Raw genomic sequence first — 16,739 nt, forward strand, 5'->3', positions numbered from 1 at the left:
CGCTGTGACTTCCGGCAACAAACATAGCCCCTACTGTTGCCAAAAAGCAAGGCCAGTTTAGGACAGTCTTGAGGCTCGATTGGCCAACATAGCAACAGGTTCGCCTCCCCCCACCCCCAGACTGAAAGGCATTTGTCCTGTGGAGGACAGAGAACTGCCTCTTCTTCTAACTCCTCCTCCTGCCTGCTCTGCCACCCACTGCCCAGGGCATGCTTAGAGACTGGAAGGGATGCTTCCTGATGGAGACCTGCTCTTGGACCTGAGTGTCTTGTCTTCTGAGAGCGTGTGCTTGCCCCTGTGACGACAGAAGGACAATAACACCATTACCTTTCTTTAGGGGCTGATGGGGAGCAGGAAATAAATGATATAACATGTGTGAAGCCCCTAAAATGCAGAGGGAAAACCCTCCAAAGGTAATTATCCTGTTTCCTACCATCCCCCTGCCTGATCGTCTGTCTTAGTTAGGGTTTCTATTGCTGTGAAAAGGCACCATGACCACACAGCAACTCTTATAAAGGAAAAACATTTAATTAGGGTGGTTTGCATCGTCAGAGGTTTAGTCCATTATCATCATGGTGTGCAGACAGACACGGTGCTGCGCAGACAGACAGACACGGTGCTAGAGAAGTAGCCGAGTGCCCTGTATCTTGGTTTGACGGCAACAGGAAGTGGTCTGAGACACTGGGTGGTATCTTGAGCATATATGAAACCTCAAAGTCTGCTTCCATAATGACACACTTCCTCCAACAAGACCACACCTACTCCAGCAAGGCCACACCTCCTAACAGTACCACTCCCTGGGGGAGGGGGCACATTCTTTCAAACCACCAGAGACTCGGTTTTCTTCAGGCGCAGCCCCTTGATAAGTCACCCAGTTTCCAGTGGACTGTCTTGTAACAGTGCATGTACTGAGAGTATTGAGTGGACTGGGTGGGTTTTAAAGCACACAAGGTTAGGAGGGCAAAGTAATAGTAGAGGGGGAATGGGAGAAATGGGAAGGAATGGAGTATGGAATGGATTTGATCAAAACACATATTTATGCATGCAATTCTCAAACAATAAGTGGACTATGTAGATTCTAACAATCACCAGGAACTCACTGATAGGTGTTTATAGACCACTCTACCCATCTATGGCAGAACATATGTTTTTTTCAAAAGCCCAAGTTCTGGCCATCAAATTAAGGCTAAGCCATAAAACAGTTCTATTTTAAAAAGTTAAAATTACACAGAGTATATTCATGAACCATTATAAAGGCAAATTGGACATCAATAATAAAATGTATAAGATCTACTTTCAGATATTGGAAATATGGCATAGGACCAAGAAAAAAGATTCAAAGAAAGTTAGATCAACTAAGCTGAATAGCAGTGTCAGTAGAAGGCTGAAGAAATGGCTCAGTGATTAAGAGCACTGGCTGTTCTTCCAGAGGACCCAGGTTCAATTCCCAGCACCCACATGACAGCTAACAACTGTTTGTAACTCCAGTTCCAGGGGTCTGACATCTTCACACCAATGCCCTTAAAACAAAGTTTGAAAAAAAATAGGCCCACGCCTTTAATCCCAGCACTCGGGAGGCAGAAGCAGGTGGATCTCTGTGAGTTCGAGGCCAGCCTTGAACTACAGGCTCCAAAGCAACACAGAGAGACCCTGTCTCAAAAAAATAAAACTAATAATAATAATAATACCATTACAGTCTCTGTTTTAGTTGGGGTTTCTATTGCTACAATAAAACACCATGACTAAAAGCATCTTGAGGAGAAAGGGGTTTACTTTGCTACCTGCTATCATGACACAGTCCACTGAAGGAAGTCAAGGCAGCAACTAGAGACAGGAATCGAAGCAAGCAGAAGCCTTGAAGGAGTGATATGTATTGGCTTGTTCAGCCTTCTTTCTTGCATTCCCCAGACCCATTGCCCAGGACCGGAACCACCCACCATGCCCTGGGCTCTCCCCATCCATCATCTGTCAACAAAATGCCCCACAGCCATGCTGACTGATCCATCCTACGGGGTCATTTTTTAGATCATGCTTCTTTCTGCCCAGATGACCCAACTCTGTGTCAAGTTGAAAGAAAAGCAAGCCAGCACAATGTCGATCTTACTTTGCAGGACAGCAGCTAACAAGGATGACAAGGAGACCTCGAGCTTCAAACGTCAAATATAGAGAAAAAAAATGAAAATTAAGGACTCCAAGGTTCCTATGTCTGAACTTAAAAAAAAAAAACTAAAAAAATAGAAAGAAAAGTAACAGCAAGCAGACACACTAAATTAAAAATCAACATGATAGAAGGGGTGGGTAAAGGCATTTGAACTCTCCTCCCCCACCCCCTCCCCAGAGTCCTGCAATTCTAAGTCAAGAAATCAGATTTCCAAAGACTTCCTCCAGGTCCCCTGGTGACTCCACAGCCTATTTCTCAAGCATTCGTTCATTTGCATGTTTCTCCCAGGCCAAGGCTTACCTAAGACTTACCTTTATCCCTAGAACATGAATGTCCATCCATCACCTACCTACAGATTTACACTGGCTAGCTCCTTCTCCAAATAATCGCTTTACAGTTGAGGACTGGGTGTGCAGTACATAACACTGCCTTTTGTGTGTGATTCATTAATCCTCTCTCTGTCCTTATTTGCCTTGGCATTCTACAAATACCTATTAAGCAACTGCTGTATACCAGGCACCATTCTAAAGACATCTATTATGTATCTGCTATCATGTTCTGTTTTACAGTGAAAATACTGAGGTTTAGAGAAATTAAGTTTTGCATCAGAGAGGACCAATTGAACAGATTTTCAACCCATCCCAGAGAATCACAGTTTTTTTGTTTGTTTGTTTGGTTGGTTGGTTGGTTGGTTTGTTATTTTGGTTGACTTTGTTCTTTCTGAGGCAAGATCTCACTCTGTAGCCCCGGCTCTCCTGGAATTCACTTTGTAGACCAGCTGGGTCTTGAACCCCCAGAGTTCTGCCTGTCTCAGCATCCAGAGTGCTAAGAACGCAGGTACCACTTGATTGTTTCTTTAAATCAAGGAGTATAGGCTCCAAAAACTTAAAGAAGAAAATTCTTTTCCCTTCCGTCTCACTCTTTCCCATCTCCTTCCTCCCAAGCCTCCCTCAGAGTTTACTTAACTCCGGCAAATTCCTAACCTAACCCTAGTTTTCCTCGGAAAACCCCACTGAGGGCTCCTGACCTTTGGATGACATCAGCTCCACCCCCTTGTGTTAAGGCAGCTCTCGGCCTCCAATCTCCACTTCAGTGGGATTTAGTTTTCCTTTTGCTCCAGGGCCTCTCCAGGGCTCTTTAGGGCCTCTCTCATTTACCAACCCACCCACTAGTTTCTCTATCCTGCCGGTAACAAGCCCGCCTCCCTTCCTGCCAGTCAGGCTGTTGGGGTTGATGGTGATTGATTGATTTACAGTTCTTTTCACGTGAATGTGTTTGTGGGTTTTGTTTTCTTTCGCTGCGGGCTAAAAGGCCAGACTGCTTTCTCTCTTTAACTTAGGTATGAGGGATTTTACAGCCTTGTGTTATCAGCTTTGTTATCTGGCATGATTATAGGTCTCCCCACACCAAACAAGCCACTTTTCACCTGGCCTGGCCTTAGGCTGAAGGAAGCATCTTGAAAAGTCAGAATCCGTACAAACTCAGAGGCATCATTAGCATCACCAAGATGAAATGTTTCAAAGACCAAAAGTTAAGAAAGAAAAAAATAAGAGAAACAAAGAGGAAAGTCTGTGGTAGCAGGTCCAAGCACCCATCTTCCCCTTGTGCCCTGGGAAGAGCAAGAACAAAGCCCAGGTAGGATGGCCTGCAATAAAAACTCTCAAATCTGAAACCCAACCGAGAAAATGCCAGAGAGATGGCTGTGGTAGGTAAGGCACTTGCCCTACAGGACGGGTAGCAGAAAGCAAGTAACCCATGGCTATGGAAGAATTCTCCAGATTTAATAAACGAAAAGGAACGTCCTTAACAAATTTTGTGAAGCTCTCAAAATCTAATATCTCTCAAAGGTCTCCAGATTCAACACATCTCCCATGGAGGTCAGGACAGCGCCTGTTTTGATGGATGCCTGATCTGCTCAGAAGTGGCGCAATCTTTTTTCTGTCTGCGGGGCATTTCCTGGATGCCTTTCCCATGATGGGGAAACAACCAGAACGGGGCTTCATTTCTTCCACGCCTGGGAGAACACACCGTGGGGACCTGCACGTTGAGGGCGGGCAAGCGGGAAGTGTTTAGTAAACAGATCTTGCCCTCCATTGATTCTCCGTTTACTTTAAGAGGACACTTATCTCTTGTAAAAGGACGGTTTCCCTTGCCAGGCACCTCTTAGGGACAGGCCTGCAAGAGACACTCCCCTGAGGACGTGCAGAAGCCTGGGTCAGCAACTCCAGCATAGAAACAAACAACAGTTATCAGCCTCTGTAAGTCATCCCCTCCCTTCTAGGGCAGTGGTTCTCTACCTTTCTAGGGCTGCAACCCTTAATATGGTTCCACACGGTGCGGTGACCCTCAGTCATAAATTATTTCCATTGCTATTTCGTAACTGTAATTTTGCTATTGTTGGGAATTATCATGAAAAGATCTGAAATGCCAGATATCTGATATGCGACCCATAGGCTGAGAACCACCGTTCTAGAGCAACTCAAGACCCTACAAAAGTGTACACACACACACACACACACACACACACACACGAAGACTACAATGGCTCATCTAGCCCATGCTTTAAAACATGATTCTAATTCCTTCGGTAGCAACTTAGGCTAAAACAACCAAAATACACAGTTTTAATAGGAAGACCTCTAAAAGTCATGTTCAACACTATCTTTTCTAGATAATGGAGATAAAACTCGCTATCAACTCATGCCAAAGCATTTATATTCATCCAAGCACTGAGGATGTGGGTCAGGAGGTAGAGTGCTAGCCTCCCATGCAAGAAGTCCAGGGTTTAGACTTCAGCATTGCAGAAAGTGAGCACGGTGTACGGGTCTGTGATCTTAGCATTGGTGATGTGGATGCAGGAGGGTCAGATGTTCAAGGCTACCTTCACCTATGTAGGAAGACGGGATACATGAGATCCTGTCACAAAGAGAGAGAGAGAGAGAGAGAGAGAGAGAGAGAGAGAGAGAGAGAAGTGGGGAGGGAGATGGAGTACGAAGAAAAAAAGAAAAGGGGAAGAAAAGGAGAAAGTATATTCCTCAGAAATTTGAGACAGGCTGGAGTTTCTCCTTAAAGTAGAAAAATCAAACAGGCTGTTACGTTAGGCACGTCTGGGTTTAAACCTCCAACATTGAACATTTTGGTGACCCAAGTGAGTTAGTCTCCCTCGGCCTCCATTGTACCACTGGTAAAACGGAGACACTATGGAAAGTGATCTGGAATATTCCACTGGGACTGAGCAGCTTTTGTTTGTTTCTGGAACCCTCTGGCGGACTTGAGTACAGAGCTTCCCAGAAGACTTCAGGTGTCATAAACCCCTCACCAGGAGTGTCGCCAGAAGGAAAAATAGTTTCTTATCATCAAGAAAAGAAGGAAAAGAGATCGCCCAGACACCGTCACATACTCTCCTATCTCCCATCTCCTCTCTGAGGGCTGATTGAGCTTTCTTAAAAGTCATTTGCCTCCCTCCTTCCCCGCACTGACTTTCCTTCTACTCTGCCTGTTTCTTTAGCTATGAGCTCCCAAATTCTGTGCTCTCCTTTGAGCCGTGTTCGTATGTATGTGAACACAATACGCATGGGGGAATAAAATCTACCTTGATTCCCAGCACTCAGGAGGCAGAGGCAGGAGGATCTCTGTGAGTTCAGGACTAGCCTGGTCTACACAGTAACTTCCAAGGCAGCCAGGGCTATATAATGAGATCCTGTCTTTAAAAAGAAAAAGCAAGCAATCCAGACCCAACAATAACAACAAACTTTTGATCATGTGTCTTTTGTCAGTTTCATTTGTAGCCCTCCCCACAACCAAAAGTAAAAGCAGAGACACTTTTCTTGGATGTAGAGATAAGATGCATCCATTACTCGCCAAGGCGTTGCTGTAAGCATCCAGAGCATATAGAGATTCCTACAATTCCACAACCTTCTACTATCTCTATGTGAGTGATAGGAGACAGGCACAAGTTAACCACCTTGCCTGAAGTCAGGCAGCTGATGATGAAGCTAGGATTGGAACTCGGTGGTATAGCTACAGAGTCCTTGCACTTAGCTCTAAAGTAGAGGAATCTGTAAGTCACAAGAGGCACCAAGGACTTGACAGGCTGGTCTACTGACAGCATCGGCTTGACCTCAAACTCAATAAATGGCCATTCTACGTTTATTATTGGAAAATCATCTGTCGGTAGCTGTTGATACTTTTTTCATCTAAGGATTAACAAGAAAAAAAAGAAACCCAACTGTTGAATGGTAAAAACAATTAGTGTTTTAATGAACTGGACATTAAGAGTCTGTGTAGATGATACTGGGATTCTACAAAAAAAAAAAAAAAGACAAGAACGAGAGAATCAGGGGATAAAAATGTGTGAGAATAACCCAGTACCACCCAGGGGACATCCCAGTGAAGAAAAGCCTGTTTTATTTCTTTTGTTTGTTTTTGGTTTCCAAGATAGGTCTTCTCTGTAGTTTTGGAGCCTGTCCTGGAACTAGCTCTTGTAGACCAGGATGGCCTTGAACTCATAGAGATTTACCTGCTTCTGCCTCCTGAGTTGCTGGTATTAAAGGCATGTGCCACCATCACCCTGTAAGCTTGTTTTATTTCTTGACCTAAATAAACCAGGATGCCATATGCCACAAACCTCTATGGCTCAGATTCGACGTTTCTCAGCATCCTTCCAGGTCCACCCCACTTCACACCAGTCCTCATCCTGGAAAGATGAACAATAGCCACTTCTCTGGGGACAAAGTAGCAGTTGAGAACCCAGGCTTTGGAGGAGACCCAGTTTCAAAAGAGTTTCTTGGGTGGAATGTTTCATGGTGGTAGGGGTTGAGCTTTGGCAAGTTACTTCATTTCAAGGTGCTGGATTTCTGCTTCCTTGTCTGAAAGATGAAGAAGTAACATCTCTATAAAATCTACCTCAGGGAGGGAATATATGAGCAAAGGAGGTCAAGATTGTGATGGAGAAATCTACAGAGACTGCCAAACCAAGTTCATAGGAACTCATGAACTCTAGACCTGCAGCTGTGGAGTCTCCACGGGACTGAATGTGGCCCTCCATATGTAGGGGACAGTGGTGAAGATTGACCTATCTGAGGGGCCCCTGGCAGTAGGACCTGGATCTATCCCTGGTGCGTGAGCTAACTTGTTGGACCCCATTCCCTATGGTGGGATGCCATGCTCAGCTTTAACGCGGTGGGGAAGGGCTTGGTCCTGCCTCAACTTAATGTGCCAGACTTTGTCGATACCCCATCAGAGCTCCTATCTATTGGGAGGAGAGGATAGGAAGTGGGCTGGGGAGGTGGGCTGGGGGGAGGTGAAAGGGGGTCGAGAGGAGGGGTGGGAGGAAGAACTATAGTTGGAATGTAAAATTAAATTAAAAAGAAAAAGAAGAGAGCCAGGCACTGGTGGCGCATGCCTTTAATCCCAGCAATCTGGAGGCAGAGGCAGGCGGATCTCTGTGAGTTCGAGGCCAGCCTGGTCTACAAGAGCTAGTTCCAGGACGGGAACCAAAAGCTACAGAGAAACCCTGTCTCGGGAAACCAAAAGCAAAGAAAAGAAAGAAAAAGAAGGGAAGGAAAGGAGGGAGGGAGGAAAAGAGGGAGGGAGGGAGAAAGGGAGGAAGGAAGGAAGGAAGGAAGGAAAAAAGGAAAGAAGAGAGAGAAAGAGAGAGAGACAGAAAACCTACCTCAGGGTTAGGAGCTCATACTGACCAGAACTGACAAGCGCCCAGTTTCTAGCTCCCAAGTCAGCTGGTTCAGAGTCACTGGTAACAAGGAAATCTGACACCTTAATCTCGACTTTTCCAGCCCTGTGTTCACAAAGCACTTCCCACCCACTACATATGCATGTACCTGATTTTAAAAATAAAAATAATCTTTAATAATAATAATAACAACAACAATAATAACAACAGTTCTTCGCCGGGTGGTGGTAGCACACATCTTTAATCCCAGAAGCAGGCGGATTTCTGGGTTCGAGGCCAGCCTGGCCTACAGTGTGAGTTCCACGACAGCCAGGACTACTCAGAGAAATCCTGCCTCAAAAAACCAAAAGAACGAAAAGGGAAAGGAAAAAAAAAACTACCTCAGAGAATCGTTGAGCCAGCTTAGTAGTAACAGCACAATATATATTCTTGAGTCAATTCAGAAGAGTGGGAGCTCTCTGTCCATCAAAGATCCAGTCCACCACCATAGCTTTTGTGATTTGGGACCTCATTTGGGTGCCATGCATGGCAGGCCACTGTGCTACCTAGCTCTGGATTTCCTGGATCTCTGTTTGTGGCGAGAGATGCATGCTTCTCAAAGGGGCAGCCCAAGCGCTGAGTTCTTCCCAGAGTTCTTCTCAGTTAACATCATAACAACACCATAAGGTCTATAGTACTATTGTCTCCATTCGTTCTTGTTTCTCGGTGTAACGGCCCTGGCTGTCCTGGAATTCACTCTGTAGCCCAGGCTGGACTCAAACTCACAGAGCTCCACCTGCTTCTGCTTTCCACGTTCTGGGATTAAAGATATGTGTGCCCCCACAGCCCGGCCTCTCCATTCTTTTCGACACGTAAGAACAGGAACACGTAACGAGGTTAATAAAGGTTACCCAGGTATCTAATGATTCAACTAGTATTTGAATCTGCAAGAATCTAAACCCAGAACCTGGGCTCTTATCCTTAGTATTACTCATTACTTTATAGCTTTAAATTATTTCTATTTATTATTTTTTTTTCTATCAAGGCTAAAGATAACATTTATATACATCTAGCTGTCTGGGCTTTCCAGAACTAAGTACAATGGGTTGTCTACCTGTCAGTGAGTGAAAAGTCTATCCTGCCACTGCGCTCCCTAGAGCCTCATCTATCAACGTTTCTCTGCACCGTTCTATGTGATTGACATAGTTGTCTCAGCGACTTCTAAGACTCCAGTTACTGTTTTCATTCCCACAGCATAAGTAAAAAAAAAAAAAAAAAGAAAAAAAGAAAAAAGAAAAGAAAAAAAAACAGTTAAGAGAGACTAAGCTACTTGTCCAAAGTCACATGGCACACAGGTGAAAATCTATTCCACAGCCGTGACCTCATCAGTCTACAGCCAGCCTGGGCTACCTAGCAAGATACTATCTAAAAGAAACAAGTCAACTATATTTCATGGCTAAAATGGATAGAGACCAGGGACAATTCTGAAGTTTCCTTACTGAAAGGGCTTAGAAGTAACAATCTCCCTGGAGCTAAGAGAAAAAGATACTTTTTTTTTTAAGTGATCGCCAAGCTGTACTTTCATAGGATGTACTTTCATAGGATGTGTGCATGTTTTTTAAATCAAGTCCTAGTGCAACTGCAGGTTACAGGTAGACTTTATGAGGGGAAATGAAAAGGACAATAATCACCGGGCAGTGGTGACACATGCCTTTAATCCCAGCACTAGGAGGCAGAGGCAGGTGGATCTCTGTGAGTTCAAGGCCAGCCTGGTCTACAAGAGCTAGTTCCAGGACAGGAACCAAAGCTACAGAGAAACCCTGTTTCGAAAAAACAAAACAAACAAACAAAAAAAAATACAAAACAAACAAACAAAAAAACCAAAACCCAAACAAGAAAGAAAGAAAGAAAAGAAAGAAAAGGACAATAATCATGCCTTGCTTGAAGATACATGAAACTTGTGAATTTTATGAATGAATTTATATACCAGTCTTGCTTACCATTTTCCCTAAGCAACCACAATGTCAATAAAGTGAATCTTAAATCTCTAGGGGCACCCAGAGTTCCTGGCTGCTGAAGCACCAATTTGTTGAGTGAAGTAGGCCTCACAGAACTTGTTCAAGGCTGTTGACAGTCACCCACAGTGGCGTCAGCTGCTCAATACTGGCCTGTGCCGAAAAGGACCCACCTCACTCTCCAGAGACGAAGGCCTCCGGGTGGAGACGTGATCCAGGAAAAGGAAGATGGCATCAACGCAGGCCGTTCCCTGAAGAGGTCCGTCCGATGTATTGTGGCAGTCACAAAGGCAAGCATTGTCAGGAAGGATGTAGAAAACAAAATAGAAAGCCCACACACACACGCACTCACACACACACACGCACGCACATGCACATAGACGCCAGGATTCATCTGCTCCACAAATACCCCCATGTAGTTCTAGCCACCAAACCTTGAAAATAAATGTCATAACGGAACTGGAGGCTGTCCAGGGAAGGTGGTTCAAAATGATTAGGGATTGAAAAGAAGGCAAGGAGACTTCAAAACACGGTAGCCTAGAAGTACAGCGTGTGAGCACTGGCAGGCCAGAGCCCGTAAGTCACCAAGTATTCAAGTACAGCACCCACACACTGAGACAGCAGATAGCAAAACAGACCCAGGAAATTCAAAAGCAAGTGCTGGTGGAACAATCTGTGTTTTCATGTCCTGTTCTAAAGGGCAAGAAATGAATTAGGAGAAAGTCCAACTCTAAGACGGTCCATAGCTGTAAGCCATAACTGTGTGAGGTCATAGCTAAGCTATGCGTGCTAACTTTTGGAGACCCATGTTCCAAGCACAGTTAGCAAGCTCCCTTTCATGTGGTTCTTTAAGCACACTTGTTTGATACATGGCATAGGTGGGTAATTCCCAAACTTGATACTCTTTTAAAAAAAAAAAAATCCCCCAGGGATGTTTTAGAAGAAACAGATTCTGCTTCCAGTAATTTTGACTCTATAGTTCTGAGGCCTGGAAATCCTAAGAGAAAATCTTCCACAAATAATAATTGAGCTTGTGATATGATTATTTTACTCATGTCCCGTCCTGAAGTCTACCACTGAAACCAGAAACTATAATCTTTTAGGCCTAGATTAGGCCGTGCACGCTTCCTAAGGTAGGGATGAGGTTTACCTCAGGAAAGGAAGATTCTGGATCCACAAGTTGGATGAATCCTCAGGTATGATGCTTTTCCATCAAAAATTAATCTTTCTTCCATTTAATATAAGCAAACAAACAAAAACCTGTATTTAAGCTACCTTTATGGCATACACTATAATCCCAGCATTCAGAGACTGCCTTACCGGGCTGGCAGGATAGCTTAGTGGGTAAAAACACTTGCCTCCTGAAGCTGTTATTTTTAAACTCTTTGGGGGGGCCCATCACCCAGCTCCCAAATAAACACACACAGAGGCTTATTCTTTCTCATAAATGTCCAGGTTTAGTGTGGCTAATTTCTAGCAAGATTTTCTTAATTTATCTCATCTACCTTTTCCTCTGGGTTTTTAAGTTTTTCTATTTCTGTATCTTTTCTTTCCTTCTTATTCTGTGTCTGGTTGTGCAGACAGGTAGCTGGCCCCTTCTTTTCTCACTCCTGAACCTTGTTCCTCCTAGATTTCTCTCCCCTATTTATTCTCTCTGTCTGCCAGCCCCGCCTGTCCTTTCTCCTGCCTCACTATTGGCCGTTCAGCTCTTTATTAGACCAATCAGGTGTTCTAGACAGCAATGTAACACAGCTTCCCAGAGTTAAATAAATGCAACATAAAGGAATGCAACACACCTTTGCATCATTCAACAAATATTCCACAGCATAAACAAATGTAACACATCTTAAAATAATATCCTACAACAGCCTCCAACCTTAAAGATCTAAGTTCAACTCCCAGGACCCACATGGTAAGAGAAAACCAATTCCTGCCAGTGCCAGCTGTCCTCTGTCCTGCACACACAAGCCATGACACACAAGACACATGAATATATATACATTTCTGCAACAAAAGATTGAAATAATTCTTTAATTTTGAGAAGCAATCTGAAAGATATTTGAATGGCATTACTACTCCACTGTTAGTTTTAGAGAAGAGTGGGGGCTAAAGCAGTAGCTGGAAAATTCTGTCGTCAGCCAAGGTAGGACAGTGAGAGGAATCCAGCTAAATGACTTAGGTTTCACTCAGTGGGAGCTCACGATTGCTCCTTGCAGCCCGGCATTCAAACCATTTCATGCAAGACACGGCAGGCTGTGTTGACCAAGAATGGCAGCCACGCAACCCCATCGCATTTGCTCCCTCACAGACTTTGTCCTCTTCCATCAAAAGGTGGGTTCCAACATCAGAAGCGACTCGTGGGCCCACATGATAAAAGTTAACACAGCTCCCCCGTTGTGTTCTCACTGGGATTTTATCTGCGGAACCTGGTCACCCTACCGTGAGGAAATCTAGGTCGTGTGGAAAGGAACCAAAGTTGCAGGCTTCACCCCCGCTGAGGAGCTTCTAGCATCAACTACCAGATAACTAAGGGAGATGTCTCAGGATCGGGTTCTCTGGGACTTCAGAGACTGGCAGTGAACTTTCACAGAACATTTTTCCCCCCCCTCTCTCTCTCTCTCTTTCTCTCTCTCTCTCTCTCTCTCTCTCTCTCTCTCTGTGTGTGTGTGTGTGTGTGTGTGTGTGTGTGCGCACGCGCGTGCAACAGGCATTAAACTGGAATTAATAAAAAGCAATCAGTGTGGGGCTGGTGAAATAGCTCTATCAGTGAGGCCTTCCAGCATGAGGGTCTGAGCTAGATCCCCAGAACTCACAAACCGGGTGTGGTGGTACAGTTCTCCTAATCCTGGAGAGGAAGACAAGCTCTGGGCCATTGAGAAAGAAAGAAAGAAAGAAAGAAAGAAAGAAAGAAAGAGAAAGGGAAAGAGAGAGAGGGAGGAAGGAAGGAAGGAAGGAAGAAAGGAGAGAAAAGAAAGAGAGAAAGAAGAGAGAGAAGAAAGGAGGGAAAGAAAGAAAGAGAGAGAGAGAGGAAGGAAGGAAGACATGGGAGGAGGGAGGGAGGGAGGGAGGGAGGGAAAGAGGAGAAGAGAAGGAAAACAAAAGGAAAAAGGTTGATAGGACCTGAGGAATAACACCCAAGGTTGTTTTCTGCCCTCTGTGAACAACTGCATGTACATACAAACATGTATGTGCGTGCACACACACACATACACAGTCAATATGTACTAGGCATGTACCTCAGTAGTAGGGCACCTTGCCCAATAGGCAAAGACTCTGGGTTCAACCCCCCAATACAACTAAAATTTTTCTTAATTTATTTATTTTTATGTGGCTTGGTGGTTTGCCTGCATGTATGTCTGTGTGAGGGTTCCCTGGAACTGTGGTTGTGAGCTACTGTGTGGGTGCTGAGAATCAAACTCAGGACCTCTGGAAGAGTAATCAGTGCTCGGAACCACTGAGCCACCTCTCCAGCCCCACAACTAAAATTTTTTAAGAATGTAATTTTTTTGCTGGGCGGTGCACACTTCTAATCCCAGTACTCGGGAAGCAGAGGCAGGTAGATCTCTGAGTTCGAGGCCAGCCTGGTCTGCAGAACAAGTTCCAGAACAGAGGAGACTACATAGAAAAACCCTGTCTCAGAAAAGTAAAACCAAAACAAACAAAACAAAATTTAGATTTTTCTCCAAAAGCCAGAAAGGGACAATTCTAACAGAAAAGGAACAATAGAATTTGTTGTTACTGTTGCTAATTTTCTTGGTATCTTTCAGAATGTCATTATCAAAGTACGTAGAGTGTTTCATTTTCCCAGTGCCTCTGAGACTTCACCTTTGAAAACACAGTGATTCCAAGCCTTTCTGCCACACACCTCTACTTTGTCAGGGTAAGTTGTTGGGTCGAACTGCATCTGTGTAGGCTATTCATCCTTTCCTTTGTAAACATTAAAATACAAGCTATAAAATGTTGTTTGCATGACCGAAACAAAAGTAGAACATACAAGGAGTCCGCTTGTCCTTAGAGAGGCCTATGATTTGGGGCAGCATTCAGAGCGAGACACGGTGCTACCTGGAAGCCCTGCCTTGCCTTTGGCGTTTGAGGACTCCCGTCAAAGTCTTTGGTCGTCCTTTATTTTCACCTTGTGTCATCAAACCAACGCACATCAAGGGCTGAATAAATATTTGTGAGTTGTTTGAACTCTGCTCTGTGCCCTTCAATTCTCTTTGGACTTTAAAGACGTTTCAAAGATCCGGCTCCCCAAACTGGGCCCCCTCAGAGCCAATTGCGCCAAGTGAGAGCCCGGACACAAGGGGTGAATGTCTGAAAGTCTTGCAGGATATTTGGGAAAGTGCATGCGAGGAGGAACTGCATATCAATTGACTGCCGAAGCAATCCTTGTGAAGCCTCATAAGGTCTGCAGACTGGTTTTCTAAGGGCCTTTCAAGAATTCTGTCCTACAGCCGGCCACCACAGGGACCTGCTGTTTCTGGGTCCTTCTCCCCTGTCTACCCCACCCCATTGCCTGCACTGGTTAATTCTCCGGCTTGTTGCCTTTTGTCCTACAGATCTCCACTTTTTCTCTTGCCCTCCCTCACCCTAGCTTCCTCCCACAAATTTCTGCCAGAGGACTCAAGAGGGAGGAGGTGAGCTGCTCTCAGAAGTCTCCCTCCCTTGGGGGAGGGGTATGAGCAAGGGTCAGGGCCAGGTCCAGCAGTCCTAGCACAGTGTGCTAGCCAGAGATCTTTAGGAACCTCAGTTTTGTAATTGATGTGCTAATCGGCCCCGGGGTTGGGCAACTTCTCTTTGGAGAGGAAGGAAAGAAGCTCCCAGATGAACTGACACATCTCTGGCGACACACACACAGCAGCCTGGCCTTTCATGATTCGGCTGTGGCATCCAGGTCAGGCAACCTCTGGTTCCTCCACTTCCTCGGCTGTAAAATGGAGGCGCCACTTCCTATCCAGTGCCCCCAGGATGTTGTAAAGAGGACCCAGTACTGATGACTAGCAGTTTAAAGTAGACAGAGCCTCAAAGGCCAGCACACGCGCCTGTACAGTATGTGGTACCTCTATCATGGAGTTACACATACCCTTCTCATCTTACCCTTCAGGAAGTGTCACCAACCCTTCACCAGAAGGTTGGAATTAAGATAAGCATTTGCTGGAATGCTGGAATGCAAACCAAGCACTCACTCACTTAACAGATGAGGGGGAAAAAAAAACCTCAGGGGCTGCCCATGGCTACTCCTTTCACCAGTGAGAGAACAAGAGACGCACCTCGCCCCTTCCAATTTTAAGGTCCACGCAAATCTCTCTTTTCGTTCCTCTGAAGGCTTTCGGTATCCTTATCCCCAGACAACCCTTCCTATTTCCACGTTGAACCCTAAAATCTGTTCACACCATTAACCGCTGCACGCCCTGAGGTTTCTGCAGTGCCCACAAAACCTGCAGACGACCCCCTCTCCTCCAAGGGCCCCCGCTCCTCCCAACACTAGGCCCAGAAGGTAGTGCTTTCTCCCAGACTGGAGGATGGTACTAATGGGGACAGCAAACGAAGGAGCCTGTAGTGCTGCAGCCGCTGCCGAAGGTTGCCCTAGTAACGGTGAGGGCTCCATTCTAGAAACCAACCCAACTCCGAGAAGGAAAATGATAGCCTTCACTTGGCTCCTTGCAAACAGGGGTAACAGGAAGAAAAAGAGGCGCAGGCAGGGTGAGCTGAGGGCCCAGGCTGTAGTTACAAGCTCCCACCTTTCAGAGGAGGAAACACAGAAAAGAACACAGCACTTTGAATCTTCTAGTCTGTGTGAACCATAAAAAATCGCCCTTTTAACACGAACCCTTTTGTGGGAATAGAGGAAGCAGGCACCCCTGCGTTCAGCAGCCTTACGAAACAATATGCCAGGAGGGGAGGAACCCCAAACACTGCAACTTTACGGGAGCCCTAAACTCTTCTCGCTGGCTCTCCTTTGCTCAGCCCGGCGACAAAGACCATTTGCTCCCAATTTATTGGAAAGGTCTTTTACCTCACAGCTTGAGCTGCTTAAATGCTGCAAGCGCCCGAGTCTCCCCAAACCCCTCTCAGACATTTGCTGAATGGACCCGGGCTCAATTAGGCTCCCTCCACAGGTTCAGCTCACACTGTGACCCTGCACGGCTTCCTGCTATTCATATGTGTTACTTCCCCTTTGTGGTAATGGCTTGTGGCACTTGGCCAGAAAACATTATTAATTTCAGAAGCGGACTGACAAACAACAAACCCGCAGTGAAACAGGAGGAAGTGCCGGGGAGGCCAGCTGTCGGCTTGAGCCCAGCAGTAGGAACTCTCAGTGTCTGCAAGTTCTGGGAGGGATAGAGATGATGAACAACGAAGGGGGAATGCACTAAAATTACCCACAGCGCCCCCCCCACCACCAACCCCCCCACCCCTGCAGAAAAAGAAAAAAAGAGAGAAAAGAAATCAGCGAAAAGGAGGAATGAAAGCACTCGGCTACTTGAGCTGCAGCTGGACAGGAAACGCGCTGCTAGCAAATCCCTACTTTGAACAGGCAGTTTAGGGAATGCCAGGAACGGAAACCCTTCAGAGCAGGATTAGCGGGAGCCAAGTTGAACGGCCATCCATTTCTGCTTTCTGGGTCCCTGCTGACCTGGGACACCCAAATAGGAGCCTGACTTCGTTACTTTTCTGCAGTTTTGTTTTTGGACTTAGTCGCTTAAAAAAAAAAAATTCACTCCCAGGCAGGTTGACACAGGATGCTTATAGAATGAAAGCCACTTCCCAGTGGCATGCAGTCTACCAAAGAGCCAGACAGATGTCCCCTGTGTCCCCCTTAGGTGAAAAGCTCATTTTCCCATTTCAAAATGATGGCGCTCAGGTGTGAGATGCTAAAATCTATGCCTAG

Source organism: Microtus oregoni, unplaced genomic scaffold, assembly GCF_018167655.1.
Source record: "Microtus oregoni isolate MIOR12 unplaced genomic scaffold, Mior012 000001F_ref0000356, whole genome shotgun sequence".
Taxonomy (NCBI): domain Eukaryota; kingdom Metazoa; phylum Chordata; class Mammalia; order Rodentia; family Cricetidae; genus Microtus; species Microtus oregoni.